Source organism: Carassius carassius, chromosome 11 (genome assembly GCF_963082965.1).
Source record: "Carassius carassius chromosome 11, fCarCar2.1, whole genome shotgun sequence".
Classification (NCBI taxonomy): domain Eukaryota; kingdom Metazoa; phylum Chordata; class Actinopteri; order Cypriniformes; family Cyprinidae; genus Carassius; species Carassius carassius.
The window spans coordinates 24,383,971-24,403,917 of NC_081765.1; the positions used below are offsets into that span (position 1 = coordinate 24,383,971).

The 19,947-nt window shown below is 36.0% G+C and overlaps 1 long non-coding RNA gene across 4 annotated transcripts; it reads right to left on the bottom strand.

Annotated features, from left to right (window-relative positions):
• Window positions 1-6,797: 6,797 nt before the first annotated feature.
• LOC132152501 (uncharacterized) lies at window positions 6,798-19,209 on the bottom strand. 4 transcript variants are annotated; one of them, XR_009436532.1, is made up of 5 exons: window positions 19,154-19,209; window positions 17,728-17,782; window positions 10,269-10,371; window positions 10,130-10,192; window positions 6,798-7,674 (listed from the first exon to the last, which is right to left on the bottom strand). It is a non-coding gene; the product is annotated as an uncharacterized LOC132152501 (long non-coding RNA). The 4 variants fall into 4 exon arrangements; XR_009436530.1 differs by having other exon boundaries at window positions 10,269-10,536; window positions 19,154-19,165; XR_009436531.1 differs by lacking the exon at window positions 19,154-19,209 and adding an exon at window positions 18,023-18,046.
• Window positions 19,210-19,947: the final 738 nt, after the last annotated feature.

The following is a 19,947-nucleotide window of genomic DNA, read 5'->3' on the forward strand; positions in this document are numbered from 1 at the left end:
CGCATCCGAAGATGCACAACTTTGAGCCGAATCTGCCCGAGCAGACGGATATTAGTAAATCTCATCACACCGGGACCCAGTTTGCACATCTAAATCAGTTGCTTATATTTACAAAATGAGCCTACAATAGCATTATAAGCCTTTTTAATTAACATATTAATAAAAACGTTCACGAAACTTAACGAAATGTTTAGTGAAATAAGAAAACATTTAACAGATTGTTATTAGCTGTACATGTTCTCATATCCATATATTTTGTTCTACTAATAATCTCAAGGTTTACTGGGTTTTACTTTTGCACGATTCTTTTCTAGTGTGATATTTGTGGATGTACTAAAATAAACATTGTCACGCGTGTTCTTACTTCTCACCGCACCGCTGATTCCTGGTGGTTTAGAGGACAATTACTTGAGTTGCCCCCTGTCGTTTCAAAGAATAGTACAATGGCGAGCGTGTCAATGCCTTGTCCGTCAGCACGCCCACTCACAGCTGCGCCTCTGCTACCGCGGGCGTGTTTTTCCACATTCAAATATTAATTTTCACCTTTGAAATTCAGTTTTTTAAAACTATTAGAATATATATTCAAATTTAGAATATTCGTTGACAGTCCTAATGCTCATTCATGTTTATTTCGTGCTGTAACTGGTATTATTGAGGAAGAGAAGATCATGTGCTTCTCTTGAGCTGAGTGATCTCACGCCACAGCACCAAAACTGTATTTATGTTTTTGAATTTCGTAAGAAGACGGACGTATTTGAAATCTGAGACTTTTTTTTTTATATCAATAATAACAAAGCACAAAGATTATTGTGAGTTATTGGATGGGATGTGCGCTACAATGTTCCATTCATTCGTCAACTGAAAACAGGAATCCTGGTATTTAGGAATCGATATCGGTTCGTAAAAATTAGAATCAATTAAAATCAAGAAATCAATATTTTTTACCCAGCCCTAATAGAGAGAAATACTGAAAATAGAAAAAAGCAATCAAATATACTTGCAGTAGATTTACAAAAATACTCACCACTTCTATAGAGCATTTGCCAGTCAAATTGCACTTGACTAGATGAATCTGATCTCTGTAAAATATAAAAAATAATGCATTAGTTTTAAAGCAATAACATCTCCCCAGAGGTAGGCTAGTTAAGGATTTTAGAGAATTGAGCAATTTCCTTCTTAACTTAAAAAAAAAAACTGATAAATTCTTATTGTAACAGTGTTAACAATAAGTCTTAAAATGAGCTTTCATTAGTGAACAGTAGTTAATGTTTTTAACAGATCATAGTCTATCCGTGATTCGTACTGACTAGGCTTTCGGAACGCATGTGATTTGCGGATTAATTGCAATTTTAACCGCCATAGTTTTGTTTTGATAGTTTACACATTCAATAGATTTTAAACCCTTCCTGGGCTGGAAGAGGCAAAAGAGAATTTAATACTCGCGCGCACAGCCGCAGAGGCGCACACACATAGATGTGACACACAAAATTATGATTATTATTATTTATTTCAATTTGGATAGCACGTGAAGGCAGCATTAGAGAGCCAAGCATGTCACTGCAACTGGAGCTAGAGGCTTCATTTGCCATAGAAACAGTGTCCTGAGTCACGCATGGGTATTGGTTGGGCCAACCTGAAGCATTTTTTTTTTTTTTACATTTTACTTTTTTTCCCAGCATAAAACACAATTTTAAGACCATGTAAGATTTTTTGTGAGGATTTGAAATATGACAATAAATTTGAGTGTGGAATGCATTTTATGAGATTTCAGTATTTCCCAATTTAAGTCGATTACGTTCTGTAACATCCCCTCCCCCACCCCTTTGGCTCAACTCACTCCCTGACAGGATTTTTCCATTCGTTGCAATTAAGGTGTCAAGTGAAATTACTTTCTTTGAAGGAGAATTCGCAATAAACGGAGAATAACAATTATTTTCTTTTTTGATCAAGTTTAAAATATTATACAGTTCAGCCAGACGGGCTTTTAACGTTCTGTAAGTATCCCCTCCCTCCCCCACCCAAAAGTATTTGGCGCCATCCCTCCCTGACGCGAATTAGTTGTCATACACAGAATAAAAAACAAAAACATATGCCTTAAGGACTGTAACTTGCACAATTTGAAAAACGTTCATACAAGTCATGATGTAAAACAGGGGTTGCTGTTACCGTTAACGCGAACCAGCGTTTAACATTCGCACTAACTTTTGCCTTTCCATAAAATCAGTAAGGTAACTACATAAAAACGTTTACCCAAGTGAAAATACGTTCAAACGGACTACTAACTGTTTCTCAATGACATTTCAGTTCAAAATATTAATTACCTTCAGGGTTTAACGTTCCACCACGATAACTTGCAGATTCCACCTTCCAAATCGAGAGAGAAAATGGTGGACTGGCAAGCAGCAGAGCAGTTACCTTTGCGTGACGTGTTCGCAGGGGGCGGAGTTTCCAGAGAAAACATAACTAATTTCTTTCATTTAAACATGATTATTTCTAAAAGGTTGAACATCCTTCAGCATTAAATGAATGGCACAAGACTAAAATATGTTTAGATGAGAAACATAAAATAATCATGTAGGAAATACGAAATGCATTTGTGCAAATTCAACAATCTGCCCATTGCCATTTTTTCAGTGAATGTGAATCTCACAAGTTTCTCTTTATTCTTATTTCGAGGCAATTTTTCCTCTAAAACATTTTACCATTGCCAAATTTTAAGACAAAAAAAAAATCAGATAAACAATCAACAAAAACAATGTTGAGATACAAGTTGACGGATACTTTAGAAAATACTTTTTTTTTTTAACTACCATCCAAAAAAAAAAATCCTGCTTTTGCAAGTAATTGTCAACCACTGTCGATGCAAAACTGACAATTCAATTTTAATACTGTGAGAAATACAAAAACACCAACATGTGCTTACTGTTGAGCTACAATTTTAAAGCTAGTATATCTTAGAACAAGATAAAAATAATAAAAAAGTTAAAAGATTGACAAGATCAATTAGATCAAACAGCAGTTTTAAAGTTCCCTGCATTTGAAAGGTTTTGACAAAAACATGTCAAACACTAAACAAACAGTGGGCATACTGCAACAGCAATGGGCAGGCCACAGCTACTAACTTCTTGAATCAAGATTTCATCTTTTGAGACTTCAAACGTAAAGGAACTTACTCCAGCATCTTGTTCTTGAGGGCTTGTACCTTTGGTGAAAGTTTTTGTCCATCCAAGTTAAAAAACACTTTCTGGATGACCTCAAATGTAGCTTTGAGTTCTCGTGGGTAGCTGAGGTTCAATGCGTAAGTAAGTCCAAACAGCATGGCCACTGCTACAGCTACATTTTTCAAAGAGCAGAGAACCTCAGTCCCTTCAATCACGATACCAACGTCCACAGGCTTATCCCCTGGATGGTGTCCTTCGGATCAGATGATGTAGATCCCCATTACCATCTGCTCTATGGCTTCTTTGGCATTCACCCAGTCGCAATCCTGTGCAAAACAAATAAAATGTTTCATTTGTAGAACAACAATCGTTAACACGTTAGAATAATGGTACATTAGTTTACTTTAGTTACAATGATCGAAGCAAGAACAATCCTTCTACAGCATTTATTAATCTTGGTGATGTTAATTTCTACTGTTTTGTCCACCCTTTTTGATTATTGTTGTTGTAAGGTTTTGTAAAGCTAGAATGCACATCTATCGACTGAAACATATGAACTCTTGTCTGTTTTCCACATTGCTATTTTAAACAAACCATATTAGCCTACAGATGCATCGTCATTCGAGGTGGACTGCGGTGCAAGTGCATACAGAACCGTAAGTGGAGAACGGTACGGTTCTATTTTAAGAAGAACCGTTGCACCCCTAGTAAACGTATGAATCCTGTAACAAGTGTGCAAAACAATGTAAACATATGAAAGTGAAGAAGAGAAAAGCATTTGCTTACATTGTACTCCTTGAACAGCTGTAAATGGTCCTCATTTAAGTAAACACACAGTGCTTTGAGGATGCATTCTCTTCGCACATCTATGCTGTTATTCTGTTAAAAAAAAGGCACAAAAACATTGATTATTTGACTATAGCATATCGATCACAACCAAGTATAACATTGATTACTCGCCCTCCTAAGACTTTTTCACCTTTGGATGGCACATGAAGATCTTTTTGATGAATTCAGAAAGATTTTGTCCTTCCACAAACAGCTATGCAACTGAGACTTTGACACTTCAAAAAGTTCATAAAGAGATCACTACCTATATCAATCAAGCAGTTTAGTCCAATTTTTCTGAAACTCGACCGCTTGATGAAGAGATTTAATTTAGGCTTTTACTCACATAGAACGATTGATCAATTAACAAAATCAGAAGCTCAACCAAAAATGAATGACGGGTGAGAACAAGCCTCTACCGAAAGTTTTAAACGTGCTGTGTAACACACAAGAATGAACCTCATTCTCTGCAATAAACTTCCACGTGTTTGAGCTTCCGGAAGAGGTTTTTTCTTGCATGTCATCCAGGTTTGGTTGAGCTATATGTTTGTTGATCAACGTTTATGTGAATAAAAGCCTAAATTAAACCAGTTCATCATATAAAGCAATAGAGTTGCTTCAAAAAATTTGGACTAAAGAGCTCTATTCATATGGATTGTGTTATAAAGTTTATAAAGAGATCATAAAAATAAAGTTGCAATTGCACAGCTGTCTATGAAGGGACAGAATGCTGTCAGATTTTATCAATAAGATGAAAACATTCTAGGATTTTTCTCCATATTCTTTACTTGACTTTACTGGACTCCAAACGGTCGAAGGCCAAAATTTGTTTCAGTGCAGCTTCAGAGGACTTTAAACAATACAAGACGAGGAATAAGGGTCTAATCTAGAGAAACAATTGGTTATTTTCTGAAAAAGAAAAATACAACTGTATATGCTTTATAAAAACAATTGATCGCCTTGCACGTGTTTCTGCTTTCCGTAGTCTTCAAAAAGCTTACGTTGTATGTTCTACACCTTCCCTATTCTACTTACAGAACAAACGTGGCACCAGTCACATTTTTTAGATTTAGATCTATATATTTATACATTTAAATAAAGCATATACAGTTGAATTTTTTTTTTTTTTTCGGAAATGACCAAAGATTTATCTAGAGAAGACTCTTATTCCTCGTCTGGTATGATTTAAATCCCTTTGAAGCTGCACTGAAACTGTAATTATGAACTTAAACAGTTTGGAGGCCATTGAACTCCATTATAAGGAGAATAATCCTGGACTGTTTTCATCAAAAACCTTTATTTCTTTTCAACTGACAAATCTTGGATGACATGGGGATGAGTAAATTATCAGGAATTTTATTTGAAAGTGAACTAATCCTTTAATGACAGAACTTTCATTTTTGGGTTGAACTAACCCTTGACGTAATTAATTGACTGACCAACCTGTGAAATGGGTTGCATGATGTTTTTAATTGTTCTGCCAGTGACTCCACCCTTACTCTGAAACAACTTCATCAAGCTGTCCGAATACTGGTCAAGCATAGCAAGAAACTTAAATTCCAATGGGACAGTGGTGATGCGCAAGAACTCAGTATTTATCTGTTAAAAGGAAAAAAAGGCAAACAAAATCAGATTGGGTATTCAACAGGGGTGTAATGAGACGGATCACGAGATGTGATGCAAGATTGAGTTCACAAGAACGAGATGCTGTATTTTAGTTTGTTATAGAAAAACAGTATTTTTAAGAAATCCTCAATGACAAAATGTATTACTAGAAAAATAGTCTGCATTTGAAATGTTTCAACTAATCATATTTTAATGATTGTAATTCCAGCAGAGCACGCATACGTCATATACAATGCAACTTTTTGTACGGAAGAAAACGGGAAGAAATTCACTCGCACCAAGATACTGCCTAAAAGATATATAATTTATAACACGCAGCGATTTTCACTTACACGTATTAGAGGATCATCACGAACGCAAACTTTAATTCCTGTTTATCAACAAGGTGAGAAGCAGAGCCGTAATAAACCCAAATACACTCATATTAATTACATTAACTGAAAAGTGTACTAATCCAAGTAGTAATAGAGATGTCAGTAGCGCACAAAAGTAGCAGCTGTTCTGTGCTCCGGTACGGTTAGCGCTCACACTGCATGCGTACCGCGTTCGAGCCCAACCAAACCATGCTCTGGCCCACCTCTTCCAAATTTGCCAGGGACGGCTAAACGAACCGCGCCCAGGCATGGAATGGAGCGATCACCCTTGTCAAACGAACCAGGCTTTGGGGGTCAAAAGCGCTCGGGCATGGTTCAGAGCATCTAGTGTGAGTACACCCTCAATATTCAATGTACAAACAGAGACCAAGTTTTTCTTTAAGCAAAAATCAGAGCTAAGATATGGTTACAACTACACAGCCCAGCCTAAGATATTCATATTGAGAGAGATTTGCATGCATCAGGGAGCCGATTTCCTCTCGTCACGTGATCAGTGAACTCTGATTCTTGCTCCAGCTTTTCACCTCAAGAAACCTGGCAAGATCTCATCACACCCCTGGTATTCAAATTTCCAGGTTTAACATAACCTCAAGTAAAGTAGCATGTCTGCAAAGGATAGAAAAAAATATAAAACACTAACACTTACTTCATCAACATTAAAAAGAGCTGGCCATCGACTTTTGAAATCTGCTATCATTGGCTTCTCCTGGACCACTTCCTGTCTTCTGTAAGAAAAAGTTCGCTCCATCTTCTCTTTGACTAATTTGTCATTGTTTCTCTTCTTAATCGCAGACAAAACATCGACTCGTTCCCTCTCTAAACTTTCAGACGTTTCTCCCTTCGGATGTTGAGGGCAGTAATTTACTTCGGCTCTTCTAGGCTTTTTGATGTTTGAAGCAGCATGGTACTGATCTTGGCGTTTGTTCTTCATTGAGTTTATGCTTACTTCTGAACACCCAACACTTCTGAGCTTAGTACGAAAGTTTGCCATCTTATATTTGAGGCTTATTTTCCACCCATAGCAACCATTGTAGGAGCCTTGTTCTCGCAAGCAAGGGTGTTTATTAATTAATGCTTCTGCCACTGTGTTAAGGTCTAGATCAGTTGGATATGCTTTGTATTTTATGATTTCCTCAGCTAGGACTTCTAGAATGTGTGACTTCAGCTTTGGAGACGGATTGAGACGATTTCCGTTCTCATGGTATTCAGTATTAGCTTGCTGTAGAATTATTTCAGAGTCATAGGAGAAGCGTGGAATTGGGAATACAAGTGGCCATGGAGTAGATCTTGTTGTGGATTGCACTGACCCATCAGGAGAAGAAAGAAGAACAGTGTCGTCAGTTTCAAATGAAGATACAGATACAGAATCGTCTGCCTGGCACAGCATTAAGCGAGCAGGAGTTGATGCTGCACTCTGGTTTTGTCCTGTAGTCTTGATGATGACCTTTAAGGTTCCTTTATCTTGAACATCAGTAATTGTTGTTAAATTCACAAACTCGCCACCAAAATCGTCATCTTGATATTGCAAGCGGATATCCCCATCAAGCTGGAACATTTCAGTGATTTTTTGTGCAAGGTCCTCAGTAGTACTAGGAAGCCCTTCAGGCAGGATCAACTTCCTGGCATCATCATCAGCTAAAATTACTCTAAGTTTCACTGGTCGAGCCATTGCTCTATTTATCAGTCTGAAGAGGAGAGGATATATTAAAAACACAAATACACATAAGAATTAAGGCAATACGTGCTTTTAAAACAGATGGTTAAAGGAATATTATGTAACTTTTGGCACTCTAGCAGTTAATAAACAAAACTGCATGCATCTTGCAGGAGAACACTGTAGCCGGAGCTACTTCTCTACGTTTATGTCTATGATGAGTCACAGAGGTACTGTGCTACTAGCAGTGTTGGGGAGTAACTAGTTACATGTAACGGCGTTACGTAATTTAATTACAAAATTATTGTAACTGTAATTAGTTACAGTTACTACGAAAAAATGAGTAATTAAATTACAGTTACTTATGAAATTTTTAACGATTACAAAGGGGATTACATTTGAATATTTACACACATCCACATACAGATTTAACTGATTTCTTTCCCAAATTGCACTGACTATTCTGAGACATACGCCCTAATAATTTCCGGGATGCGGAAACACAGTCTGGTTCGTAGAATCCAGTCATAAAAACGGAATGCCTAACGCGGACGGAATATGCCACATTTTGGATGACTAAATCAAAAGTAGGTCAGTACACTTGAATCAAAACATGACATGGACTAGTGTCTGTGAATATTAAGCCCCAAAAATGCAATATATGACTTGCACATTCTGCGTGTCTGTGGAAATCAGGCGCGGACTGGACACCGGGAGAACCGGGACAATTCCCGGTGGCCTGACAGCTGATTTTGCCCCACTATTTAATATTATTATTGTATACTAAAGCGATCATTTGCGAATCCGCCATTTGATAATTAAATCTCTAAGTCATGAAGTGTTAGTCATGACTCGCGCGCTCTCCGCGCCTCCGCCAAACGGTTTGGATCAGACTCAGATTAATCAATGCGAGAGAGAGAGAGAGAGAGAGAGAGAGAGAGAGAGAGAGAGAGAGAGAGAGAGAGAGAGAGAGAGAGAGAGAGAGAGAGAGAGAGAGAGAGAGAGAGAGAGAGAGGACTGTGGAAGCGCACAGCTGGAGCAGAGAAGCAGAACTACTGTTCAGGGTTTCAGGTCAGTTGCATCTGTAAAGATGCTTTTTTGTCTTTGTTTTTTTATTTAATTAATCAAGCAGCAGCACGTTGCTCATCAGTCATCACTCAAAATACTATATAAAGGACATAATTATTATCTGTTGTACAGTAGTAATTTAGCTGAAAAAAATTCCGATTTTTTTTTATAGGTTTAGGGGGAGCCACGACAGACAACAACACAACCCTTACGAAAATTAACATTTTAATATTTAACTATAAATCCAGAGAAAATGGTTACTATTGTTTAACTGTGGTAACCAAAAATTTAAAATTATTTTACAAATGTATTTATTTAAAAATAAATACAAATCCATTTGCAAAAAAACAAAAACAAAACAAGGTTATTTTACTTTTATATAGGCTAATAAAAGCATGGTTAATTTTTGTAAAGGAAAAACATGACTCGTGTACAGTATTAGGGTTTTTCTATAAAGATATTGTAGTATTGTAGAGTATTGTATTGTAAAGTATAGTTTTGTTCAATCTTGAGAATTAAAGTCATGAGAGAGATGGATAACAGGGCAAAATAAAGAGACTGAAGAGAAAAATAGAAGTGAAGGTGCAGTTCAGAAGAGAAGTTTAAATTATTTTGCATGTCCCCAAATTAAAGATTTAAACCTTTTTTTTATGTTAGGTCCATACAAAAAAATAGTTTTGTCCATGAATTTGTTTGTATGAGTTTGAATTTTCCCGTCTGAATTTTTTTCCCAGTCCGCCCCTCCTGTAAATTAATGGAGAACATTGTTTTTTTTACTACACATAGGCCTACTGAAGCTCGCAGTGTTTTCAACCTCTGCCCCCTCAGTATAGGAGTACACAAGCACATAAACATAATTTCTAGAACTGCTTTGTGTCACTTCATGTGCATTTTACTTATTTTGAGAAAACTATCATCATATCATATACAAAGAGACAGCAGTTTAAAAAAAAACACCAATGTTTAGGAGTTTATTACACAGAATACGTCACATGCTTATTAGATAAATTTATTTAAGTTGATGTATATGCTTTCATTTATTATTCTTTAATTTTCACAAATTTAGAAAAGTAATCAAAAAGTACTCAAAAGTAATTAGTTACATTACTTTAATAAAGTAATTGAAAAAGTTACACTACTATTACATTTTAAACAGGGTAACTTGTAATCTGTAACCTATTACATTTCCAAAGTAACCTTCCCAACACTGGCTACTAGTGATTGGCATCCTGCTAGGTCCATAGTTTTCCAAATATAAACACTTATTAAAGGTGTATTGGATTCATGATATCCTCAGTCTTTATATAAATTTGAAACCAAAAAAAAAAAAGTTACATAGTGCACATTTAATCATTTACATTTTATTATTTTGAATATTTTGAAAAAAAAAAGAAAATAAAAAAAATTAGACAACTTACTCTCAAAATTATCTCGTAGTGTACAGCCTTTGAAAGTCACATCCAACTCAAGCCTCTGCAAGCCTATGGGAAAACAATAATAAAAAAAAAGTCAAGATTTATTGAAATTTGGATAAAAAAAAAAGTACTTTATACTTACAGGAACAAGTAACTTCACATCTATTATGCTGCTACGTGAATGTATCTCTTCAAAGTCAGCATCTGGACAGCCCCCACCAAGTAGCACACCAGTGGATAGTCATCTAACAGTTCAGCATGCTCGACAATGACCAACTCTCTCAGATGTGATGCATTTACTTCAAATGCTCTAAAATGCTCTCTGTACCAGCAACATAACTTCTTGCAAATGAAACTCAACTTGTCTTGAAAAATGCAAATTTGCATAATTTCCACAAATTCAGGGAGGCCTGCGAGTGATCCATGAGCAAGAATCATTCCTGTTTTGTAACTTATTCCATTTGCATTAACAGACTTGGCAAGACTAACTTCCATTACATCTGGGTATCTCTGTTTGATGGTGCAAGCTATTTCCTTGTTCAACACTTCAACTGGAATCAATGAAACATTTGTTACTTCAAATAATGGCTTCTTAAGGCAAGAGGAATGCAAATGAAAAGCAATCATTAGCTGGTGCTTTGCCGATAGTGTGAGAGCTATGTTTTTAAAACAGTTGGTGTGACGAGCAATCTGTTTAAAGAAGCTATGTTTTGATTCAAACCTCATCGTCCACATACATACAAGTGGCCCAAAGCACTGTATCATATGCGGGTAGTGCTCCAAAAAGTGATGCTTTGGTAGCAAATGAGCACTTGGGAAAAGCTCTTGGTAGCGATGTCTGTGCTCACAAATCTTAAACTCAAGGAATGCTACGGTCTCATCAGAATGCACTGGAGCTACCACAAGCTCAACAATGTATTTTAAGTCCAAGATCAACAACCAAGCAGGTTCATCCTCAGGCACTAGAGAGCCAATCATAAATGGCATTAACCTCAGCAAATTCCAATTTTCGTGGGCATTGCCACCTATGTTTTTTTTTGTTGAGAATGTGCTAGGTATGATATGAGGCTTATTCGTTTTGTCACCCCACTTGTACGGAAAGTTCAGAATCAACTGGTTCAGAAAATCCAGTGAAAAATATTTCTTTGAAATCAATACAGAGAGGCAACAAGCCAGCTCTACTGGCACTACACCTTCAAAGATATCGTGCACGATATCAGGAGGATATCCTTTTGTGACTTGGAAATGTGAAAGGTGCTGGGTTAGGACACAAGGCCTCTTCACCCCAAAACAATGAGTGGAGGTTTCACCTGCACACTTCACGTGTTCTTCATGACATTCCTTTGTACGAAGCATGAAAGCACCAGATGAAACACTATGAGTTTGGATATCATGTTTCTGCGCTGTACAAAATCTGCATATGAAGCCTCCTGAAAAACTTTCAACAAACCCACCTAATCCATGTGCAGCTAGATTATCAGCGACAACACACTGAACTGTGCCCTTTACAAACTCGCCAATATGAGAAATGTACACGCCTTGCTCCTCAAAAATATGCAGATCATGCAGAAGGGGTTCAAGCACTTTTTCAAATCCAAATGTCTTAATATCGTCTGTCTTGCAAAGTACTGCCAAGTATATTGAATTAAGTGCTGAATTAGAGCCAGGGGGGAGACTACCAAGTATCCAGTAAACTCCACAGAGTTTGTGTTTTTTGCGGGAGGTTCCAAGCGGGTTACAAATTTCAAAGTCATCTAAATATAGAGTTAAAGAGATTCTTAACTCCTCTTGAGACCAAAAATCTCCCTGAATGTAGAACAGTCCATCTTGAAAAGACTTAAAGTAATGACAATCAGAAGTACCACTTGCTACAGAGGTCTTCTCTTGTGCAATTTTATTCTCAATCACCTGATCCAAAATGTGCTCCTTGCTCAGTAACTGCTGCAAAGACTGTAACACTGGAATATATTGAAATGTTCTGTTTTCTTTGGAATCTAATATGAATATACTGCTGAATATATTCAACTGGCTCAATAACACAGAAATTTTCTTTGTAGAACTGTTTTCTTCTGAAAGCTGTTGCAAGCAGCCCATCTTTTCCAAAACACACTCCTACAGGGTTGGATACACACACCGCACAAGCAAGCTCTTTTATCACAGCCTCGTCAACCTGTAGTCCATGATTTCTAAAAACATCTAAGATGATAGCTTGTACAAGTGGTACAGAAGCAGATTTCAGCAAAAAGTGTAGTTCATCCACCAATTCATCTACCGCTGCAGCAGGTACATGTAGAATGTTTTCTAACTTCAGTAGCAGACACCCTACTTTTTGATTAATTACTTTTGGCAGGCTCTCAACAGAAACTATTTCACTGTCGCCATCTGATTGAATGTCTAAATCAGCTTCGGTTTCATCAGTAGAGCAGGATGGCCTGTTTTCTTCAGAACTCTCCAAAGATGTCCCAGGTTTATTATGAATTGTCACAACACCTGGTTTAAAGTCTTTTAACTTATGATGTTTGTGTTTTCTATTCTTGTGAGAATAGAAAGTACCATAAATGTTGGTCTGAAAACTACAGCCCAGAAACACACAACTACAAGTCTGACCATTTCTAAGATGTGTCCCAATATGAACAAAATAATCTTTCTCTGAAGAAAGCTCAGCACAATCGCACAACTGACAGCTGAATGTCGCTAATCCTGATGATGTCTGTGCTGATAATGTGTGGGCACGGTATACATGACTTTTAAGGCTACTCCATGTTCGGAAAGTACAGGGGCAACTCGCATAAGAACATGGATATCGTTGATTTTTACCATAATGACCATGACATAACTTATAATGTCTTAACAATTTGTACCTGCTAGACTCTAATGCTCCACATTCTTTACAAGGCCACATTCAAATAACTAGAAGAAGAAAAAAAAAACAAACACAATAAAATCATGGTTGATTAGTACAAACCTGATTCCAAAAAAATTGGGACTGTACAAATTGTGAGCAAAAAGGAATGGAATAATGTACGGATCTCATAAACTTATTTTATTCACAATAGAATATAGATAATAGGGCTGCACAATTAATCGCATGCGATTACTACACAGAGCAGTAGTTCGCGGACAAGCTACGCATTATCGCGTTCATAACCAAAAATGCGATTCACTTGCGATTACGACGCTAATGACAGAACCAGGTTTACTAACGAGCAGTGTTGGGAAGGTTACTTTGGAAATGTAATAGGTTACAGATTACAAGTTACCCTGTTTAAAATGTAATAGTAGTGTAACTTTTTCAATTACTTTATTAAAGTAATGTAACTAATTACTTTTGAGTACTTTTTGATTACTTTTCTAAATTTGTGAAAATTAAAGAATAATAAATAAAAGCATATACATCAACTTAAATACAGTTATCTAATAAGCATGTGACGTATTCTGTGTGATAAACTCCTAAACATTGGTGTTTTTTTAAACTGCTGTCTCTTTGTATATGATGATAGTTTTCTCAAAATAAGTAAAATGCACATTAAGTGACACAGAGCAGTTCTAGAAATGATGTTTATGTTTTCGTGTACTCCTATATTGAGATGGCAGAGGTTGAAAACACTGCGAGCTTCAGTAGGCCTCTGTGTAGTAAATTAAGCCATGTCTTTGCCATTAATTTACAGGAGGGGCGGACTGGGAAAAAAATTCAGACTGGAAAATTCTAACTCATACAAACAAATTCATGGACAAAACTATTTTTTTGTATGGACCTGACATAAAAAAGGTTTAAATCTTTAATTTGGGGACATGCAAAATAATTAAAAGTTCTCTCCTGAACTGCACCTTCACTTCCATTTTTCTCTTCAGTCTCTTTATTTTGCCCTGTTATCCATCTCTCTCGTAATACTCAAGATTGAACAAAACTATACTTTACAATACAATACTCTACAATACTACAATATCTTTATAGAAAAATCCTAATACTGTACACGAGTCATGTTTTTCCCTTACAAAAATTAACCATGCTTTTATTAGCCTATATAAAAGTAAAATAACCTTGTTTTGTTTTTGTTTTTTTGCAAATGGATTTGTATTTATTTTTAAATAAATACATTTGTAAACTAATTTTACATTTTTGGTTACCACATTTAAACAATAGTAACCATTTTCTCTGGATTTATAGTTAAATATTAAAACGTTAATTTTCGTAAGGGTTGTGTTGTTGTCTGTCCGTAACTCCCCCTAAACCTATAATAAAATCGGACTTTTTTTCAGATAAATTCCTACTGTAACATTACAACTGATAATAATGATGTCCTTTATATAGTATTTTGAGTGATGACTGATGAGCAACGTGCTGCTGCTTGATTAAATAAATAAAAAAAACAAAGACAAAAAAGCATCTTTACAGATGAAACTGACCTGAAACCCTGAACAGGAGTTCTGCTTCTCTGCTCCAGCTGTGCGCTTCCACAGTACACTCTACTCTCTCTCTCTCTCTCTCTCTCTCTCTCTCTCTCTCTCTCTCTCTCTCTCTCTCTCTCTCTCTCTCTCAGTCTCTCTCTCTCTCTCTCTCTCTCGCATTGATTACTCTGAGTCTGATCCAAACCGTTTGGCGGAGGCGCGGAGAGCGCGCGAGTCATGACTAACACTTCATGACTTATTAGAGATTTAATTATCAAATGGCGGATTCGCAAATGATCGCTTTAGTACATTCGGCAGGCAATTAATAATGATATTAAATAGTGGGTCAAAATCGGCTGCCAGGCCACCGGGAATTGTCCCGGTTCTCCCGGTGTCCAGTCCGCGCCTGATTTCCACAGACACGCAGAATGTGCAAGTCATATAGCTATTGCATTTTTGGGGCTTTATATTCACAGACACTAGTTGATGATATGTTTTGATTCAACTGTACTGACCTACTTTTGATTTAGTCATCCAAAATGTGGCATATTCCGTCCGCGTTAGGCATTTAGTTTTTATGAAGGGATTCTACGAACCAGACTGTATTTCCGCATCCCGGAAATTATTAGGGCGTATGTCTCAGATTGGTCAGTGCAATTTGGGAAAGAAATTAGTTAAATCTGTATGTGGATGTGTGTAAATATTCAAATGTAATCCCCTTTGTAATCGTTAAAAATTTCATAAGTAACTGTAATCTAATTACTCATTTTTTCGTAGTAACTGTAACTAATTACAGTTACAATAATTTTGTAATTAAATTACGTAACGCCGTTACATGTAACTAGTTACTCCCCAACACTGCTAACGAGACATGCATGACAATTGCATGCAATTAATCGTGCAGCCCTAATAGATAACATATCAAATGTTGAAAATGAGACATTTTGAAATGTCACGCCAAATATTGGTTCATCCTGGATTTCATGAGAGCTACACATTCCAAAAAAGTTGGGACAGGTAGCAATAAGAGGCCGGAAAAGTTAAAATGTACATATAAGTAACAGCTGGAGGACCAATTTGCAACTTATTAGGTCAATTGGCAACATGATTGGGTATAAAAGAGCCTCTCAGAGTGGCAGTGTCTCTCAATAGTCAAGATGGGCAGAGGATCACCAATTCCCCCAATGTTGCAGTGAAAAAATAGTCAGAAAGGAATTTCTCAGAGAAAAATTTAAAAGAATAAAAGTTATCATCATCTACAGTGCATAATATCTTCCAAAGATTCAGAGAATCTGGAACAAGCTCTGTGCATAAGGCCAGAAAACCATACTGGATGCAGTGATCTTCGGCTCTTAGACGGCACTGCATCACATACAGGAATGCTACTGTAATGGAAATCACAACATTGGCTCAGGAATACTTCCAGAAATAACTGTCAGTGAATACAATCCACCGTGCCATTCGGCGTTGCCGGCTAGAACTCTATAGGTCAAAAAAGAAGCCATATCTTAACATGATCCAGAGAAGCCTGCATCTCTGATGGTATGGGGTTGCATGAGTGCATGTGGCATGGGCAGCTTACACATCTGGAAAGGCACCATCAATGCTAAAAAAGGTATATCCAAGTTCTAGAATAACATATGCTCCCAACTAGACATCGTCTTTTTCAGGGAAGACCTTGTATTTTCCAACATGACAATGCCAGACCACATACTGCATCAATTACAACATCATGGCTGCGTAGAAGAAGGATCCGGGTACTGAAATGACCAGCCTGCAGTCCAGATCTTATAGAAAACATTTGGCGCATCATAAAGAGGAAGATGCGACAAGACAGATGAACAGCTAAAAGCCTGTATTAGACAAGAATGGGACAACATTCCTATTCCTAAACTTGAGCAACTTGTCTCCTCAGTCCCCAGACATTTGCAGACTGTTATGAAAAGAAGAGGGGATGCCACACAGTGGTGAACATGGCCTTGACCCAACTTTGAGATGTGTTGATACCATGAAATTTAAAATCAACTTATTTTTCACTTAAATTGATACATTTTCTCAGTTTAAACATTTGATATGTCATCTATGTTGTATTCTGAATCAAATATTGAAATTTGAAGCTTCCAGATCATCGCATTCTGTTTTTATTCACAATTTGAGCAGTGTCCCAACTTTTTGGAATCGGGTTTGTATGTAAAACTATAATTCAGATAAATCAGATAATTTCATTGCACATTTCTATATTGGCAATCAAAACATTAGGAATGTCCATTAATTAAACACTTTTAAACTTTACTATATTTTATAACAATTATAAATGATACATTTTCTAAAACTATTTAAAGGGTTAGTACACCCAAAAATTCTGTCATTACTCACCCTCATGTCATTCCAAACCTGTAAAACTTTCGTTTATCTTCAAAACACAAATGACGATGTTATTGAAATCTAAGAGATTTCTGTTCCTCCACTGACAGCTGTGCAACTGACACTTTTGACACTTCAAAAAGTTCATAAAGAGATAAAACTAATCCATATGAATAAAGCGGTTTAGTCATTTTCTTTCTGAAGAGACTCAATCACTTTATATATTATGAACAGATTTAATTTAGGTTTTTATTCAACTCACACATCAGTTGTGGTAAACAGAGGCTCAAATTTGTTTGACGTGCGAGAACAAAGGTTCATTCTCGTGTGTTACGCAGCATGTTTGAGCTTCCGTTTTTGGGCATCAAGCAGGTTCGGTTGACCTTCTGTTTATGTTTGCTGATCAACGTTTATATGCGAGTAAAAGCTTAAATTAAATCTGTTCATTATACTTTCGAACACCGAACTTAAACCATCAAAGTTGCATCGCTGTTCATAAAAGGACAAATCTTTCAGAATTCATCAAAAAAATCTTTATTTGTTTTAAATTCATTTTAAATAAGTACAGTTTTAATAATTTTAAAAGTTTTAAAATTGCTTGTTTTATTCTTGTTATTATTTTTCTTCACTTCTATTTTACTTTCTTTTATGTAAAGCACTTTGAATTACCATTGTGTACGAAATGTGCTATATAAATAAACTTGCCTTGCCTTGCCTTGCCTTATTTGTTTTCCACAGATGAACGAAAGTCTTAAAGGTCTGTAATGACATGAGAGTGAGTAATTAATTACAGAAATTTTATTTTTTGCTGAACTAACCCTTAAAGAACATTACTTAATATAACTTACCACATGAAATAGTAGACTAAAACCCATGGGATGCTGTTTATTGCTCTTGTAAAACCTGTAAAATAAATAAATAAAATTAGTCTGAATGAAATGGCTAATATAACTGAAACAATTTAGTAAAATAACTATCAATTGTATGAAATCAGAAAATTACATTATTAATATCTTTATTGGTTATCAAAACATTACGTACGTCAAAGCACACACTAATAAAACACTTTAAAATATATTTTATTACAGTAATAGTGAGCTAATTTTCTAAACCTATTAAAGATCATTACTTAATACAACTTACCACATGAAAAAGTAGACTAAACCCCAAGTAAAGTGTGCTGTTTAATGAGCTCTTGTAAAAAAAAAAAAAAAAAAAAAAAAAATTGATTACATAAATGTGCAGTGTTCTAGTATTTACCTGTACAGAGGTATCATCTACTACAGCATGCTCAGCAACAGTCCTCCAAATTAAATGGCTATCTAGTAAAACAACTATGAATTGTAAGAAATGACATAATTACTTTATACATTTCTATATTGGCTATTGAAACATTAGGTATGTCCAGATACACACTAAAAAAACACTTATTTCATTACAGTAATAATGAGTTAATTTTCTAAACCTATTTAACAACATTACTTAATACAACTTACCATGTGAAAAAGTAGACTAAACCCCAAGCATAGGATGCGGTTGATCAAGATTAATGTGTCTTTAAATAATGCTTTAAATACAGCTGATTTAATTACAGCAACTGTAACAATAATACGATGTTGTGCAGAAGCAATTACAACAGACAGCACAGTGATAAGTTTAAACTATAAATATCACAACTGTAAAAAATTACGAATTTGAACACGTAACTTAAAAGGAGTGAGGGAATCACTTACAGTCACAGTATTTATTTGTGCGAAATTACAACGCGTGCATTCACTGTTTGACCACTGTCAAGTGACACAGGCCTAGTGCGCATGTGCTCTTTACTGTATTGCTTACCGTCTGGTTGCTCGTCGATTTACATCAAGCATATAATTGTATTTACATAGACATAATTGTTTGTTAATTCGTTTTTACATTAATTCGCACTGTTCTCGTATTTACTTGTACAGAAACATCACACTCAACAACAGTTGCCCGAATGAAATGCCCATCTAACTTTATACGTTAATTGAAACAATCTAGCAAAATAACGCTTACAACATGAGTTAGAACTAAGCGACTACCGCATTAATATTAAATTATGTACATACATGCAGGCGTCTATATCGATTTACTGTTTCATCGAGTATGAACATGAATATGAACATGTAGTTCAAATATTCCAAAAAGCGATCAAATATCCGCTTAATGTTGAATTCTGACAGATTTAAATATGTTCTACTCTCTATCAGCACAATGCAGACAAAGATGATAAAGGATTTTTGAACTTACCAATTCGACACCATTCCACCATAGAATCCACCGCGTTAATGGCGCCCGCGTTAACTGACGAAGTCACGTGGATTTCCTGTCATCAGCGCATGCGCAAAAGTAGTAATTTGACTCGAATCATTATTTTTCGTTGTTTCGACAGAAATTAATTGAGCTCTTTTAAGGTTGTATGGATTTAGTTCAGACTGATTTAAAATAATTGTGTACATCCCTTAAACTGATTAATTTTATTTGTTTCAAAATGCTCTGTTTATTTTTATCAAACAACACCCAGATTTCATTTTTTTGAGTGTAAAAGGCGGATTCGATCCCGTCTAAATATATATGACACACGGTTTATCTTCTGCGCCACTAGAGGCGACGATCAGCGATGGTCTAAAAAAAAGTCCAGGGACAGGGTACTGACAAGCTATGACATTCGGTAAAGGAAAAAAAAAATGATATTACTTGTCACAAACGTTATCAATGCCATCAAAACGCTGTATAACACTAGTGCAGAGATCTGTAGAATAAATAACTTAGGGTACAGAATGAAATGAAATACGCAAACACTAGCCATTGAGAAGTCAATGCTACGTCATTCAGTATAGTATTAAAGCGATAGTGCACTTTCAAATTAAATTTTGGTATGCTTTAGCTTTCCTCAAGGACATCCAAGATGTAAGTTTCTTTGTTTCCGCAGTATTTCCCATTTTGATATTTCCCATTTATACGTGGGAAACTAAACACAACGTGCAAAACGCTGCGTCTCAACAGTGGAGAAAACTCAGGATCTTCAGTCAGGCAGGTGTGTG